Source organism: Adiantum capillus-veneris, chromosome 14, assembly GCF_014529385.1.
Source record: "Adiantum capillus-veneris isolate H3 chromosome 14, ASM1452938v2, whole genome shotgun sequence".
In the NCBI taxonomy this organism is placed as follows: Eukaryota; Viridiplantae; Streptophyta; class Polypodiopsida; order Polypodiales; family Pteridaceae; genus Adiantum; species Adiantum capillus-veneris.
This window is the reverse complement of record NC_140944.1, coordinates 12,851,753-12,867,797: the sequence shown is the minus strand read 5'-3', so window position 1 is coordinate 12,867,797 and position 16,045 is coordinate 12,851,753.

Here is a 16,045-nt window from a genome sequence, read left to right as displayed (position 1 = left end):
CTCATCCAAGACCTTAACAATCTCCCCCTCCCACCCAATACCCTCCTTTTCACTTTTGATGTTGAGGCTCTATATCCCAGTATCCCTATCAACCAAGGACTCTCAGCCCTCAAAGCCTCCATAGCTACCCATTTCGACCCCCCTAAAACTCGCTTTATCCTCTCTCTGGCGGCTCTCATCTTATCGCACCACTACATTACCTTCAAAGGAAAATTTTGGAAGCAAGTCAAGGGCACGGCTATGGGTTCCAATTTTGCCGTAGTGTATGCATGCCTTTTTCTTTGCCATTTAGAAGCCTCTTCCTCTCTTTTGCACAATCCCAACCTTCTTTACTTCAAACGCTATGTAGACGATGCCTTTGGTTTATGGGTTGGCTCTTTGACTTCCCTCACCTCTCTTTTGAAAGATTATGGGAAACCACTTCAAGAACACATTAAAATCTCAAGCCACATTTCTCCCTACCACGCCACTATCCTCGACATAGAATTTTATAAAGGTACCAATTTTGCCTCCTCATGCCTGTTGGACTCCCATTGCCACCAAAAACCCCTAAACGCCTATAACTACATCCCTTGGATCTCTTGGCACCCTACTCATCAAAAAGTGTCCTTCATCATCAATGAACTCAAAAGATATATCATTAGGGAAAGCTCCTTGGATGGCTACCTCATTATCCGCAGCCTCTTCTACAAACGCCTTAGGACAAAAGGCTACCCACAAGGGTTTTTGCATAATGTGTTCAACAAAGTCACTTATCAGATCCGTACTTCCCTCTTGGAACCATCACTCCGACTTAAGAAAACACCTCCCATGACCTTCAAGCTACCTTTCACGCCTTCCACAAGAAGGCTATTACCCTCTCACTGTATCAGTAACCCCATTGCTCGGGCTTGCCAGTGCAACCCCACACTCTCACACCTACCTAGACCCACCATTTGTTGGACTTCGGGGCCCAGCATCCATAAAACTCCTTGTACATGCCTTGCACCACCTCGATGAACACCCTAACCCTTGATATAGCAGCCCTCTATGATGGTCTTACTCATAGTGGGAAGTAGTGGTTGGTACCTACCTTCCACGCTATCACTTAACTTCTGCTCACCTCAAATTGCCCCTCTATAAAGCCTTGCTCACCCCCTCCATATGTATCTAAACCCACACCACTGATGAGCTCATTATGAGCGAAACGCGTTTGGTGTCCCACCCCCTTGTTCCCTAATCACCCCTTAATGCCCTCGTTAACCATTCTTCTTTATGGTACTTCAACGTCTCATCGTTTTTTATCCTTTTATATTTGGAGTCGTCTCGCACGCTTGCTTACCGTTTTTTGATCGCAAACCTTCTTCCCACAACTTCAAACCTCTCATATTACTTCTCCCTTTCATCGTTTCTTTGGAAGCCATAAGCACCCTAATTATCAAACAAGATGCCAATTTTAACAAGAAAATAGTCCAAAGATGTGGACCACGTAAGAAAGAAATCCTTTGCACATCACTCAAGAGAGTGGTTCCATGGTTGGAGCGTCCGTTTTGACGACGATGCAAGTGTCCCTTTCGACGAGCACAATCACTGGATAATCATCCTTGTGGAAAACACGGGTGATGATCCTCTTACCGATTTCTTTGAATCCATGGTTGATAGCCACATCTCATCAGGTTTAATTGATGCACATGTTGTGCCATACAATCACTTATTGCCTCGCATCCCCCTTTGCCGTGTTTTGGCCAACCAGGCCATTAGAACGAATGATGATTGTGTGGTTAAACTAACGACCTCTATTGTTGAAAGAGGTTACCAGCCCACGATTGCTCGCTTCATTGTGTCCGAAGCTTTTGTTGGACAAGATCCTATAAACTTCGCGAGGCACTTATGGGAGAGAGTTAGTGACGTCAGCCACATTTAATGACCAAATTAGAGACATTCCCGAGCTCTCTCACATGGAAGAGAAAATGTTCATTGTATGGGACGGCAACCACCGGCTCCATGTGTGGAAAGATTGGGAATTGCGAGAGCGGTTGGATGAATTCTCTACACCAAAGGTTGAGTGCAAGATTGTGAAGTGTGACCTTGCGGAGGTGGAGGAATTTCTCTTGGTGCTCGACATGTTCAACAAGTAAGTTTCTTCATACTTCTAGGTGCACCTGCACTTGATATTATCAATTGTTAATATAATATTTCATTTATAATTAGGTGACACAGGTCCATGTGCCTAAGTTTCTTCATACTTCTATTGGTACACTTGATATTATCAATTGTTAATATAATATTTCATTTAAAACTAAGGTGACACAGGTCAATCTGCCTCACACCACTGCGCACAACATATTTATGATGAAAAAATTAGCGCTTGCGAACCCATAGTCCTTGTTAGACAAATTTAATGAAGAAGATAGGGCAAAAGCTTATAGGGAACTTTGTGGGATGGCAATGAATCGTTCAAAATGGTTTAGATTACCTATGTCTTTGCTAGGCAACTACTGTGGAAGGTAATTGTAAATTTATAATAGACATTTATTCGATAAGCACATGGGATTCTTTTTTTAATATGAGTTTGATTTGGTGATTTGTATTGCAGGAAGAGTTTGATGCAATGTACCGAAAACACAAAATTTACCAATGAAGGGGAGTAGAGAGTACCACATGCATGAAGATGATTACAAGGCAAGCTATGGTTTGGATGTTGAAGAGACTAAGAATTTTTTTGTGCGAAAGGGACTAGAGATAGCAGTCATAGCCAATCCCGAAAATGGAATAGATTTTTTTCAAAAATGCATCTTTTTTGTGGGTTGGGGAGAGAAGGGTTGCAAAATGACCCCCTTCAGAGTCTCGGTGGTTGCACAGGCAAGGATTAGTCCTTCAGAGTGAGTACTACTTGCTTTTGAAAGCACTATTTGTTCTCCTTAATTTATTAAGAATGTTATCCAATGATAAATTGCAAAAAAATATCGCATAATAAGGATTTTGGCAAAGGGCGATAGAGGCATCTATTCTAATGCAGGAGAAGCCCTTCTCACAATGGTTGAGAATGCACGTATATTGGTGGCAGCTTGAAAGGTGAGCATACTAACACCAGAGTTTAAAGTCTTATCTAGTATTGCCACATTACTAATACTTAATGGGCAAGGGTGTATTGTGGCTGAAAAGAAGGAGGTCGAGAACTCCACGTTAAAGAAGCTACATGCACACACCACATGTGATTGTGGCATGTCTCTTAGCGATGCACTGTACGGTTTTTGACAAAAACACTTTGGGAAGGCTTTTCTGCGATGGAAGCAAACCATTTTTCTTGTTCAACTAATGTGTTTAGTTTGCTATAATATCCTCACTTTTTTTGGGGACTTTGGAGCATTGCATAAGAAGGTTAAGTATAAGAGCAAAAGCAAAAGTGTCACCATCAATCAACCTCCCACTGATGCCATTTTCCCTACCATGACCAAGGGGCATCAAAGCCCAAAAATTGCAGTTCACAGACCTAAATAAGGTAAGAAGAGAGGACGACCAATCATCATCGATTTTTCAAAATTCTCAAAGGAGTTTCAGAGCAAAAGGAGCGAGCATGAAGGTGGCGGGTCAGATTATGAGCAAGGTGATTATGAACGTTATTTGGAGTCACGAAGACCTAGTCCTTTCCAAGCTTTGAAATCCTGGGGACCTGAGCGAACCATATCCATTGCTACTGGACAAAGCGAGGACAACCACCCAGTTTCTATTCGGCCACCCAAACCACTTGACTCCTTTCCACTAGGTAAGAAATGCCACAACAAACAAATGCCTGATCAACGGCTTGGAGGGGTGCGACTTGTGCGGGAAGACCTTCTCACACATTGCAAACTTGATTCCAACATTGATGGCATACCACCCTTCATCTACACGCTCCACAATATGCCTCTACATGTCTCACATTCTTATCCGGTTCATGACAATCATTTTTCCAATGGCCCGATGGAGTGCATTCTCTATCGAGCTCGTTGCCAGTGTGTTCATCTTGGCTGCAGAGTTTTTACTATTGGATGACACAATAGTCATGGCGTGTCGAGCAGACCACTTGGCACTCATCATTGAGGACACCCGCTTGCACGATTTTTGTCATTTTTGCACTATTTTTCTTTGTATGGTGTCACACACATACGCTGTGGTAGATGACTTCATGGATCCATTAAATTATCAACCATTTCTCCACTAATTTCATGGTTGGTAGATATTGGTGTGTTTTTTTGTTTGAAACAGTACCCATATTGCAGGTTGCGGCCTTATTGTTGGTCATGTTTACACGTAAAATTGAAGGCCTTCTACCGATTCCACTATACGATCGTCAAGCAGAAGATGTGGTAGCTGACAACAATGGGTTTGAGTTTGATTGTGACATGATTCGAGAGCAATTATGGGACTTGCCATGGACGCTAGATCCCTTTAGAGCACCATTTTGGCATTAGTGGAGAAGAGAGAGTTCTTTGCTCGGGAAGTTTAGGAGGACACTTTTATGCTCGTTTTTTGCCATTGAACTAGTCCGCTAATGTGCCATTGAAATGTCTACTAATGTTCGTGCTTTCATAAACAGGTGGTTTTTGGGTACCTTCACAAAGGTTAAGGATGCAATTTTAGATAGTCTTGCAGGTTGTGGTCGATTGACAATGAAGTGTGAGCGTCTATAACGCCATTGCATCAATATTAACCGGGACAAGGAATTGTTTTTGGCACGTATTCAACCGCAACAGCGGCTTCCCTACTGGTCTAGGATCGACTCATCATGTGGGCGATGTATTACATAGAGAACATTCATAGCCACCCCCGTCTCCCTACGACGTCGCTAAGGGTTGGTTGTGCCATCTGCTCCTCCTCCGAGTAGACCTTCAGCCATAGTTCCTAGTTGGCCAAGTAAGCTATGGTCAACCGCTCTATTGGCCACTATTTTCCACACTACCCATGGGGCCCCCACCTGCGTACGTCCCAATAGCGAAACCCAACAGGATTTGCCGCCATCGCGAACCTAAATCTCGACTTGTATTGATTACTCCAAATTGACTTATTTCTATGTAACGACACACCTGAACTTATTGGTTGGTTATACTTTGTTTTAATTAATTTGATATGTGTTTGCTCTATGTTTTTTTAAATTTTTGTGACTATGTTTAATTTTTGAAAACAAGTCAATCGCTAGTGGTTAATCTTTCAGTGATTTTTTTTTCTTTGTAATATTTTAAGTGAAAATATTGCAGAGGACATGGTGTGAATGACCTTTGAAGTAAAGACACTTGGTTTTTTCATATAAATAGCCAAAAGAACACTAGTTTCATTCATGTGCAAGTCACGCTAATTAAGTATCTATTTTTTAAAGTTATTCCTTATGTTTTCTCTCATTCACATATTTACCATGCCTAGAAGAAATCATGGACAACGCGATCAGTGTGGTCAACCCCCTTCCCGTGTTGATCCCATTAACAATGTGCATGCCAATTATATTCTCAATACTGTATATTCTATGAATGCAGTATGCACAACACAGAATGCACACAACTACAAGGACTCTCTCTGTGCAGTCGACGAGGCCACAAGCTCTATATTCAACGCCATGCAAAACCTTGATTTCAATTGACATCCAATCGAATGGGATATCGATCAAGTTGCTGCACTAGCCAACAATGCAAGTATGATTTGGGGGGAACATGTTTTTTGCACCCCACATGAGTGTGCATCGTTTGAACGACATGTGGAGGCTTGAGCAGAAGTGTAGATGGCTTACATTGTTGTGCAAGGAGTAGCCAATGGAGCCAACAACAACAACTATATCTCACCTTTCCTCACTAATGTTGGAGAAATAAGAACACCATATTAGCATATTGTACTTTTTTTTGTCCATATCTATCTTATTGTAGTTGTTGTTTTAAGTTGTGTACTTTGAACCCTTTTAATAATAGTCTGTTGTGTTTTTATTGCAGTCTTTAAATGTCGTTCAAAATTGAATTTCATTATTATGGAGTGTGGCACCGTTGAAATTGATTTGTTGCATGTGTACGAGTGCTCACAAGTGTGACAAAATAAAAGGACACGTATTATGTAGGTGGTTAATCTTGTTGCCTAACATATATCACAACATATGAGAAGACAAGTCACATGGATAAGTGAGAGGATATTGACAGAGAGAGATTTATAAATTATGAATGTTTGAGAGAGAGAGAGAGAAGCAAATGATGATGGAGAAGAAGAGGCTTGGGTGGTATAGTGATAGAACCATCTACCACATTTTTTAAACACACGTACAACCATCACCAAAGCACACACATACCTGAGAGAGAGAGAGAGAGAGAAGCAAATGATGATGAGAAGAAGAGGCTTGGGTGGTATAGTGATAGAACCATCTACCACTTTTTTTAAACACACGTACAACCATCGCCAAAGCACACACATACCTGAGAGAGAGAGAGAGAGAGAGAGAGAGAGAGAGAGAGAGTAATGAAATTGGCCTATTTAATATGAGAGTAGCGGAAATTAATGAGAATACTTTTGAGAAATGACTTTGTGAGCATAGCGAGTGAACATAATTGAAGATAGCAACATAATCATAGTAATTAGTTAACTTGGCATGAACAATACTTTTGCAAGAGAGAGAATTTAGAGAACATGACAACAGATGAGGACCGGATTTATGTGGAGCCGGTCCCCCCTCCAATAGGCATTTGTATTATGATTTCTCCCATTAAGAGAGACTTGTTACAATACAATCTTTGTGTTCCTTGTGACCTAGGTGATGCAATGAAGATGGAAAGCTTCATGCATCACAAACATATCATAAACTTGAAGAAAGCTTTAACTATCCCAAGCCTCAGTCCCAAGACCTCAAACACCTTCGAAGGTGGAGAGAGCTAGCAGGGAATGAGGGTAGGGAAGAGAAAGAAGAAACATTTCGTAGGAGAAAGAATTAGTTCCTCGCTTATCATAACTCTTGTTGCTAGCATACATAATAGCATAGTAATGAAGAAGAAGGAGATGGCAAGCTTAAACATTGAAGCATGGATCTTGGTTGGATTTGCACTCCATATCCAAGAGTGTTGGTGTAGGCTCTCAACCTCTACTTGCTTGGAGAAGGAGAGGGAGCTCTTGCACTTTGCATAGCACACAATGAGAGTGTTTGTGAGTGTGTGTGGGTGAGTATACCCCCTAAGCAACCCCCCTCCTTGCTAGGTCGACCCCCTCTTCTAGCTCATCATTGAAGCTCATTGGCTCATGCCAAGCCTAGCCAATCACAAGCTTGAGTCATTTCTAGCAATAGGTGTAGTCTCGGGACAAGTGTCCCCCTTTCCCATTTGAGAGAGAGGACTTGATAAATGCAAAAAAAATTAGATAATTGTTGTAAATTATCATTGGACCCCTTTTAATCCTAACCAATAGAGTTCAAGCACCTCATGGAGGTAACATGGGTAGGGGCTTGACATGTGTCCCTGTTGCCTCTTTAAGCTTGGGATTTCCTTGAGAGTGTGTGTGTGTGTGTTCTCTCTCTAGCCCCTAAGAAAAGGGCTCGCCCCTCTCTTTGTAGAGATCTTTTTGACCTTTGGTGCTCAAGCACCTTAGTCATCAAGCATGACTAAGCACTTGGACTAGGGGTGTTCCCACAAGCATCTCAGGCAAGCATGTCATAGCACCTCAAGCACCTTAATCATGCAGCAGGTCAAGTACCTCAAGCACCTTAATCAAGCACCCCAAGCACGACAAGCACCTCGAGCACGACAAGCACCTCGAGCTTGGGCCGGGTTCCCACCTCAAGCTCAGACCTAGCTTACCTAAGGTCAAAGGACTTTTACACACATTATTGGAGGTCTTCAATGAAGCTAACCCTAAGGTCTTATGCTCCATTGGTTAGCTTGCTCTTTGATAGACCATCTCTCATTTGGGCCCCTTTACCATTGGCCCCGTGTTGAGATAGATCTATAAGCACATATCTATATCTTAACACTTGTTCCCGTTCATTCTCCCACATCAAGTGATCAATTTAATATGAGAAAATCATTTGGTTTGGTTAGATATTAGATTTTATGACATTACCTCTCTCTTGAAATCGTAGTCGTCCTCGACTATGAGGTAGAAGAGATAAAGCCTTAGTCATTAGTAAATTTTACTTAGCGGGTAGAGGATCCCTTTTTACCCTACGACATCTTTCCAAGATGGATGACTAATCCATTTGGTGCCTCAGAGACATAGCTGCCGCAAGCATGTCTGCTCTTTAGTCCATTTCATTCTCCCAAAGTAGAGTGACAAATTCTACTTGGTGTTTGAGAGACGTCATCATCACAAACATGATTCTAAGCATGCATACTAGTTAAATTTGTGCACAAATAAAAAGAGGACTAGTCTTATAAGACAAAAACATGAGTCATTTAAAAGAAATTTGTACATTTTCTTACTCTAATGTAGCATTGTAAGCATTGACAAGGTTCATACTATCCTTAAGCTGTATTCCTTGCATCCATCTAGCATCTTCAAAAGGATAATTTTTGAACTTAATAAGATACCGTCGGATAATCTTACCATGTCGTAGTACCTTGTCTTCATGCCGAAGGACAGCTCCGGGTTGTAGCACCTCTTCTTGGTCTTCAACTTCTGGAGGGTCTTCAATAATTGGTTCAGTTGGTGGCTCTCCTTTGTAGGGCTTAAGTAGGCTTACATGAAAGTCATTGTGTATGAGCCAATGGTTGGGCAACTTGAGTTGATAAGCTGTCTCATTGATGGGCTTCAAGATTTGGAAAGGACAATAGTATCTTTTTGCTAGTTTACCATAATACTTTTGATGGCCCGTAGGATTTTTGCCCGTCGTTTGCCTTAATCGAGCCTTAGGAAACTTGAGTAAGACCCCATCGTTTTCTTTAGACATTAAAGCTCTTCTGTGCTTATCAACAACAGCTTTTTGCCTTTGTTGAGAGATGGATATAGCCTCCTTAATCTTATGAAAAGATTCTTGTAGGTCACGTCTATACTCATCAGCGGCGAAGATCTTCCCATGTACTTTGAGTAGCAATGGACTTTTAAGTCTTCCCTCAATGATCTCAAAAGGTGCTTTTCCCGTAGAAGTATGTACAGTATTATTATAGGCATACTCTACAAGAGGTGAGTACTTTTCCCATTGTGAGCGTTGATCTACTTCGGTAACATAAGTCTTGAGTAGATCGAGTATCGTAAGATTGGCTATCTCACTTTGGCCATCCGTTTGTGGGTGATAGGCTGAAGAGAAATTTAATCTTGTTCATAGATTTTCAAAGAGACCTTTCCAGAAATTACTGGTCTTTCTAGGATCTCTATCTGACACGATGAATGTGGGTAATCCATGGTGCTTGAAAATCTGAGATATGAAGAGAGTTGCCATTTGATGTGCCTTAATAGTCTTTTTGATAGGAATAAAATGTGCTTGCTTGCTGAACCTGTCAACTATTGTCCATATTCCTGTATTCCCATGGATAGACTTGGGTAATCCAAAGATGAAATCCATGGATATACTCTCCCATGGTGAATTTGGGATTGGCAATGGCTGGAGTAATCCAGGTTGCTTCCCTCTATCATATTTGGTCTTTTGGCATACTACACATTTTGAAACATACTCTTGTATGTCCACTTTCATGGTAGGCCAATAGAAGTACGTCTCTACTCCTCGGAGAGTAGGTTGAATACCTCTATGCCCCGCATATGGAGGAGCATGGGATTCATACATAACTTTCTCACGAAGGGAATGGGTAACACATAGCCTATTGCTGTGGAGAAGATAACCATCCTGCAAGGTGAATGGTTCCTCTTTCTTCCCCAAAGCAAGGGCTGACATTATGTCTCTAAATTCAGGGTCAGTAGCATACTCATCTATCATAGAGGATAGATCATTGTGAGTAGCTATAGACACCGCATTAACTTTGGGTCGTCGTGAAAGTGCATCAGCCACTTGATTGTGCTTACCAGCTATGTGAGCAATATGGAAATTAAATTGCGAAAGAAAATTTGCCCACCTCATTTGCTTGTTGGAAATCTTGGTTTGCGTCATGAAATACTTGAGACTTTGGTGGTCGGTTCGTAGGATAAATGGAGTCCCCAATAGGTAGTGCTTCCATGTGTCTAGGGCATGTAGAACAACTAAAAGATCTTTCTCATAAATGCCCAAGACTCGTTCATCAATATTGAGCCTTCGACTCTCATATGCTATGGCATGCCCTTCTTGGAGCAAAACTGCTCCAAGGCAATCACCACAAGCATTAGATTGGACTTCAAATGGCTTTGACAGATCCGGAAGCATGAGGATTGGTTGGGCAGTAAGCTTCTCTTTGAGCTTTTCAAAAGCATTTGCTCCTTAGCAGTCCACACAAACTTAACGGTCTTCTTAGTTAAGTCGTGTAGTGGTCCTGCTACTTGAGAGAATTTTGCTATGAAGCGTCTATAGTATGCGCACATACCAACAAAGCTTCTTAGCTCATGTAGATTTCTTGGGTTAGGCCATGCTTTTATTACCTCTAACTTTGATGGATCCATTTGGATACCATCTTTAGAGATAATATGACCTAGGTATTGAATCTCTTGAAGGAAGAATTCGCTTTTCTTTTGGTTAAGAAAAAGCTTGTTCTCCCTCAATGCTTGAAAAATCAGTTGGAGATGTTGCTTATGTTCCTCCAAAGACTTGGAGTAGATGATGATATCATCAAAGAACACTCCAGTGAATTTGCGGTATGGTCTAAAAATTTTCTCCATCAAACGATTGAATGTAGCTGGTACATTAGTCAAGCCAAAAGGCATGACTAGAAATTCATAAAGACCAAACGTTGTGCGAAACGCGGTCTATAAGATATCTTCATCCACTATCCTTATTTGATGATAGCCACTCTTAAGGTCAATCCTACTGAAGTAGGTCAAGCCTTGTAGCTTATCAAACAGATCTTCTACCTGAGGTACGGGAAATCTGTTTTTGTATATACATTTTCTTTCCCCTGTAGGTGAAGTAGATTCTCCATTCAGGGAACTTCATGTTGGCAGCCATGCGATCAAACCATGGTGCCCCTACGATAACATCCTCATGTTGAAGAGGAGAGATGAAGAAGTCTTCCTTGTCAACATAGCTTTGGACATGAAGCCTCAACTTCCCAATCAAGGGGGTAACGGAGGCTTGTTGTCCCTTGAAAGCTGCATCAACCACTACTATATCTCCCATCTCAAAAGCTTGAATGCCCAACTTGGTGGCCAACTCCATTGATATGAAGTTAAGAGTAGAGCCAGGGTCAAACAAGATGAAGGCATCATGCTCTCTTACCTTTTCCCAAGCATAGGAAAGTGATGATCCTTTGCAATGAGCATCCTCTTTTGGAGCTTCGATGGTGGAAGCCCTAGGAGTCTCATTGTGAGTATTCTTCTTGGGGCAAGAACGATAGCCATGTCCTTGCTCCCCACACTTGAAACACTTATGGTCCTTGCGAAAAGCTTCAAGCTCTTCAGGAGAGAGTTTGTTTTTACCTTTGTAAACTCCCTTCTCCTTGGACCGATTGTTGTTGTTGTTGGAATTGACTTGGGAAGTATTTTGAACATTGGTTTTCCCCTTTGTATCATTTTTGTCTTTGTTTTCCATGGGCTTGACATTATGCCTAGCCCCTTGATGGAAATTGATGCGTGAAGCAACCATGGTGTGATGGATTACTTCGCTAATAATACCAGGCCGTTGAGAGTTGATGTATTCGGCCATCTCTTCAGGTAATCCCGCACATAATTGCTGCCTTTGCTTGGCAAAGTCTATCTTTTGAAAGACAGTAGCCTTGAGATGTAAATCCCAAAACTTGTCTACATATTTGTGGATAGACTTATGGAAGAGGAGCTTCAAGCTGCGCCATTCGGTAAGCACTTTGTCCTTTGCATCGCTTGCAAGGAATTGCTTCATGATGGAAACTCGTAGAGTTTTCCATGTCTACACCATTGTCGAGCTGATTTTTGGAAGTGCATAGCTACATGGCGTAGCTTGGAGGACTCTGTAAAACCCTCATCTCCAAAGGCCGCATCAAATTGCTAGATGAAGGCCAACACTTTGTCGGTAGCACAGAAGGTGCCATCATAGGTGAGAAAAGAGATACTCTTTCCTCCCTCCTTGAACTTCTTTAGCTTTTGTGACCTTCGCCATGCAGGAAATGATTTGCGATGTCCTCCCCTCTTGTATTCTCTAGGAGAATAACCATAACTTTCGTCAGAAGAGGAGGAAGGTGAAGAAGAAGGAGAAGAGGGTGACCTCTTCCTAGCCCTTTTCTTCCTTTGTTTCCTCTCTCGCCTTTCAGAGTGATGAGGAGAAGGACTATGTGTTGATCTTTTCCTCTTGGGAGGAGTGGGCGATCGTCTAGACCGCCGTCTTCGTGGAGCCACATCTTCAGAGGAACTTAAACTTCCTTCTTTCTTGCTCTTTGGATTCCTCCTCTCGAATGGGAGAGAGTCTTCTTTTGGGGGTCTCTTCAAGAGGCCTCCTAAGCTCTCTCTCCTCTTGGAAAGGAAGGGAAATTCCATAAGCACGTAGTTGTTGAGTAACTTTGGCTTGCAAAGCAGGGTTGCCCATAACTTGCTGTAACCTAGTGACGAGATAATTCACAAACATGGGAGCATCATCATTAGCACCTTCATGTGCAAAATCAAAGCTATCAATGTTCATTCTACTCTCTTGATTATTGTCAGCCATGTTAACAAAATTTATGTATGTACTTAGTGTATGCTTTGGCAATTCAAAACCTTAGTTGCCACTCCTCTTAGCTTTTGAAAATCGGCTCTTAAGTATCTACACCCACGGCTCGAAGTGGTTAATTATAGAGAGTGGAGGAGTAGGTCTAACATAGCAGAGTTGCCAAGGGCTAGCTCCTTTCGGACTTCTTATGGCTCAATAATGGTAAAGCCGTAGGCAAGTCTAAAAAGACTCCATTATTAAGTCCAAAGCTCCCGAGGTGTGCACCATCCCCCACATAGTGGGCTCAACAAAACCGATAATAGATCCCATTTCCACTTACCCTAATATAATTAACAACATCAACCATTTATAGGCTACTTAAGGACCTCTCTTCTTAAGCAAGAAAAGAGAAACCAAATGCTCTGATACCAATGTAATGAAATTGGCCTATTTAATTTGAGAGTAGCGGAAATTAATGAGAATACTTTTGAGAAATAACTTTGTGAGCATAGCGGGTGAACATAATTGATGATAGCAACATAATCACAGTAATTAGTTAACTTGGCATGAACAATACTTTTGCAAGAGAGAGAATTTAGAGAACATGACAACAGTTGAGGACCGGATTTATGTGGAGCCGGTCCCCCCTCCAATATGCATTTGTATTATGATTTCTCCCATTAAGAGAGACTTGTTACAATACAATCTTTGTGTTCCTTGTGACCTAGGTGATGCAATGAAGATGGAAAGCTTCATGCATCACAAACATAACATAAACTTGAAGAAAGCTTTAACTATCCCAAGCCTCAGTCCCAAGACCTCAAACACCTTCGAAGGTGGAGAGAGCTAGCAGGGAATGAGGGTAGGGAAGAGAAAGAAGAAACATTTCGTAGGAGAAAGAATTAGTTCCTCACTTATCATAACTCTTGTTGCTAGCATACATAATAGCATAGTAATGAAGAAGAAGGAGATGGCAAGCTTAAGCATTGAAGCATGGCTCTTGGTTGGATTTGCACTCCATGTCCAAGAGTGTTGGTGTAGGCTCTCAACCTCTACTTGCTTGGAGAAGGAGAGGGAGCTCTTGCACTTTGTATAGCACACAATGAGAGTGTTTGTGAGTGTGTGTGGGTGAGTATACCCCCTAAGCAACCCCCCTCCTTGCTAGGTCGACCCCCTCTTCTAGCTCATCATTGAAGCTCATTGGCTCATGCCAAGCCTAGCCAATCACAAGCTTGAGTCATTTCTAGCAATAGGTGTAGTCTCGGGACAAGTGTCCCCCTTTCCCATTTGAGAGAGAGGACTTGATAAATGAAAAAAAAATTAGATAATTGTTGTAAATTATCATTGGACCCCTTTTAATCCTAACCAATAGAGTTCAAGCACCTCATGGAGGTAACATGGGTAGGGGCTTGACATGTGTCCCTGTTTCCTCTTTAAGCTTGGGATTTCCTTGAGAGTGTGTGTGTGTGTTCTCTCTCTAGCCCCTAAGAAAAGGGCTCGCCCCTCTCTTTGTAGAGATCTTTTTGACCTTTGGTGCTCAAGCACCTTAGTCATCAAGCATGACTAAGCACTTGGACTAGGGGTGTTCCCACAAGCATCTCAGGCAAGCATGTCATAGCACCTCAAGCACCTTAATCATGCAGCAGGTCAAGTACCTCAAGCACCTTAATCAAGCACCCCAAGCACGACAAGCACCTCGAGCACGACAAGCACCTCGAGCTTGGGCCGGGTTCCCACCTCAAGCTCAGACCTAGCTTACCTAAGGTCAAAGGACTTTTACACATATTATTGGAGGTCTTCAATGAAGCTAACCCTAAGGTCTTATGCTCCATTGGTTAGCTTGCTCTTTGATAGACCATCTCTCATTTGGGCCCCTTTACCATTGGCCCCGTGTTGAGATAGATCTATAAGTACATATCTATATCTTAACACTTGTTCCAGTTCATTCTCCCACATTAAGTGATCAATTTAATATGAGAAAATCATTTGGATTGGTTAGATATTAGATTTTATGTGTGTGTGTGTGTGTGAGAGAGAGAGAGAGAGAGAGAGAGAGAGAGAGAGAGAGAGAGGATCAAGAGACAGAATAAAGTTGAGAAGGGAGAAACAATCTTTTTAAAATCTGTTTGTCGGCTTTCAAAAGACGCTTGCCAAAAAAATACGCAAGTGTGTATGCACACTCCCAATTTTATAAAAACATCCCTAGATGTTTCATATAGATAGAGGATGCATGCAAACCTGTTTATTTGTTACTATTGGGATATGCTACAGCTGTATATAAAACAATAAGAACCAAGATGAAACTTTAAAAATGAAATGCATGTGTGTGTGCAGTCTCCCAATTTTATAAAAACATCCCTAGATTTTTCATACACATAGAGCATGCATGCAAACCTCAAACACACATACACATGCAAATATATTTCACATACATACATATCTCAGACACACATGCATACACAAACACACGCATCCTTGTGTTCTTATTTACAAGCAAGCAAACCTTCACATATACAAGCCTTCACATATACAAGCCCACTGGAAAACATACACACAAACAGAACATGTGGACAAAGATAAATAAAATACACCACAAACATAAATAGCATGCATACACGTGCAACAAACTTCTTTTCTCTCTCAAGTGAATATTAAGAGGAAAACGAAATAATCTTTCTCACCCAAGTATTGTAGGTTGGTTTTCCCATGTTCCTTGAGTAACATGTCTTGAGTCGAAGACTCATTGGATAAATCCTTGAGGTCTCTTGGGACTGTTCTTACGATGTTATAAAATTATCTTCTCTTGGCAATTAAATTGTCAATCTAAGAGAGTTTGATCTAGAGCTAAAACACTAAAAAGATTCCTTTCTACTACAAAGGAGGGAATTCTCTAGGCTTTTCCAAAATAAAGTCACAAGCTCTCTCTCTCTCTCTCTCTCTCTCTCTCTCTCTCTCTCTCACACACACACACACACACACACTCACACACACACACACACACGCACGAACGACGAGTTGTCCCGAGATTTGAACTCGCAACGAGTATGTGCCTACGTTTTAAGAAAAAGAAAAGTAGATAAGAATCAAATGTGGATTCTGTGAAAATGAAAAAGGGAGGCAGTGTTCATGTCGCTAGCAGGGGGAAGGGGTGCGAGCTTGGTGTCAGCAGGATGAAGCATTGGCTTGCCTGCAACATACACAGCCTTGCCCTGCAACAACAACAACAGGCATCGAATGGTCATTTCTTTTTTTCATGTTGTAGGCGTCATCATTGGACACCGTCAGCACACCTTGGTGTGATGGATAGTGGGGGATGGCCGAAGCCAAGCTTGCTGACGTCCACGGTTTGAATCCTTGTATATCTAAGTTTTACTCTGCATTGTGAAAACTGCAAGG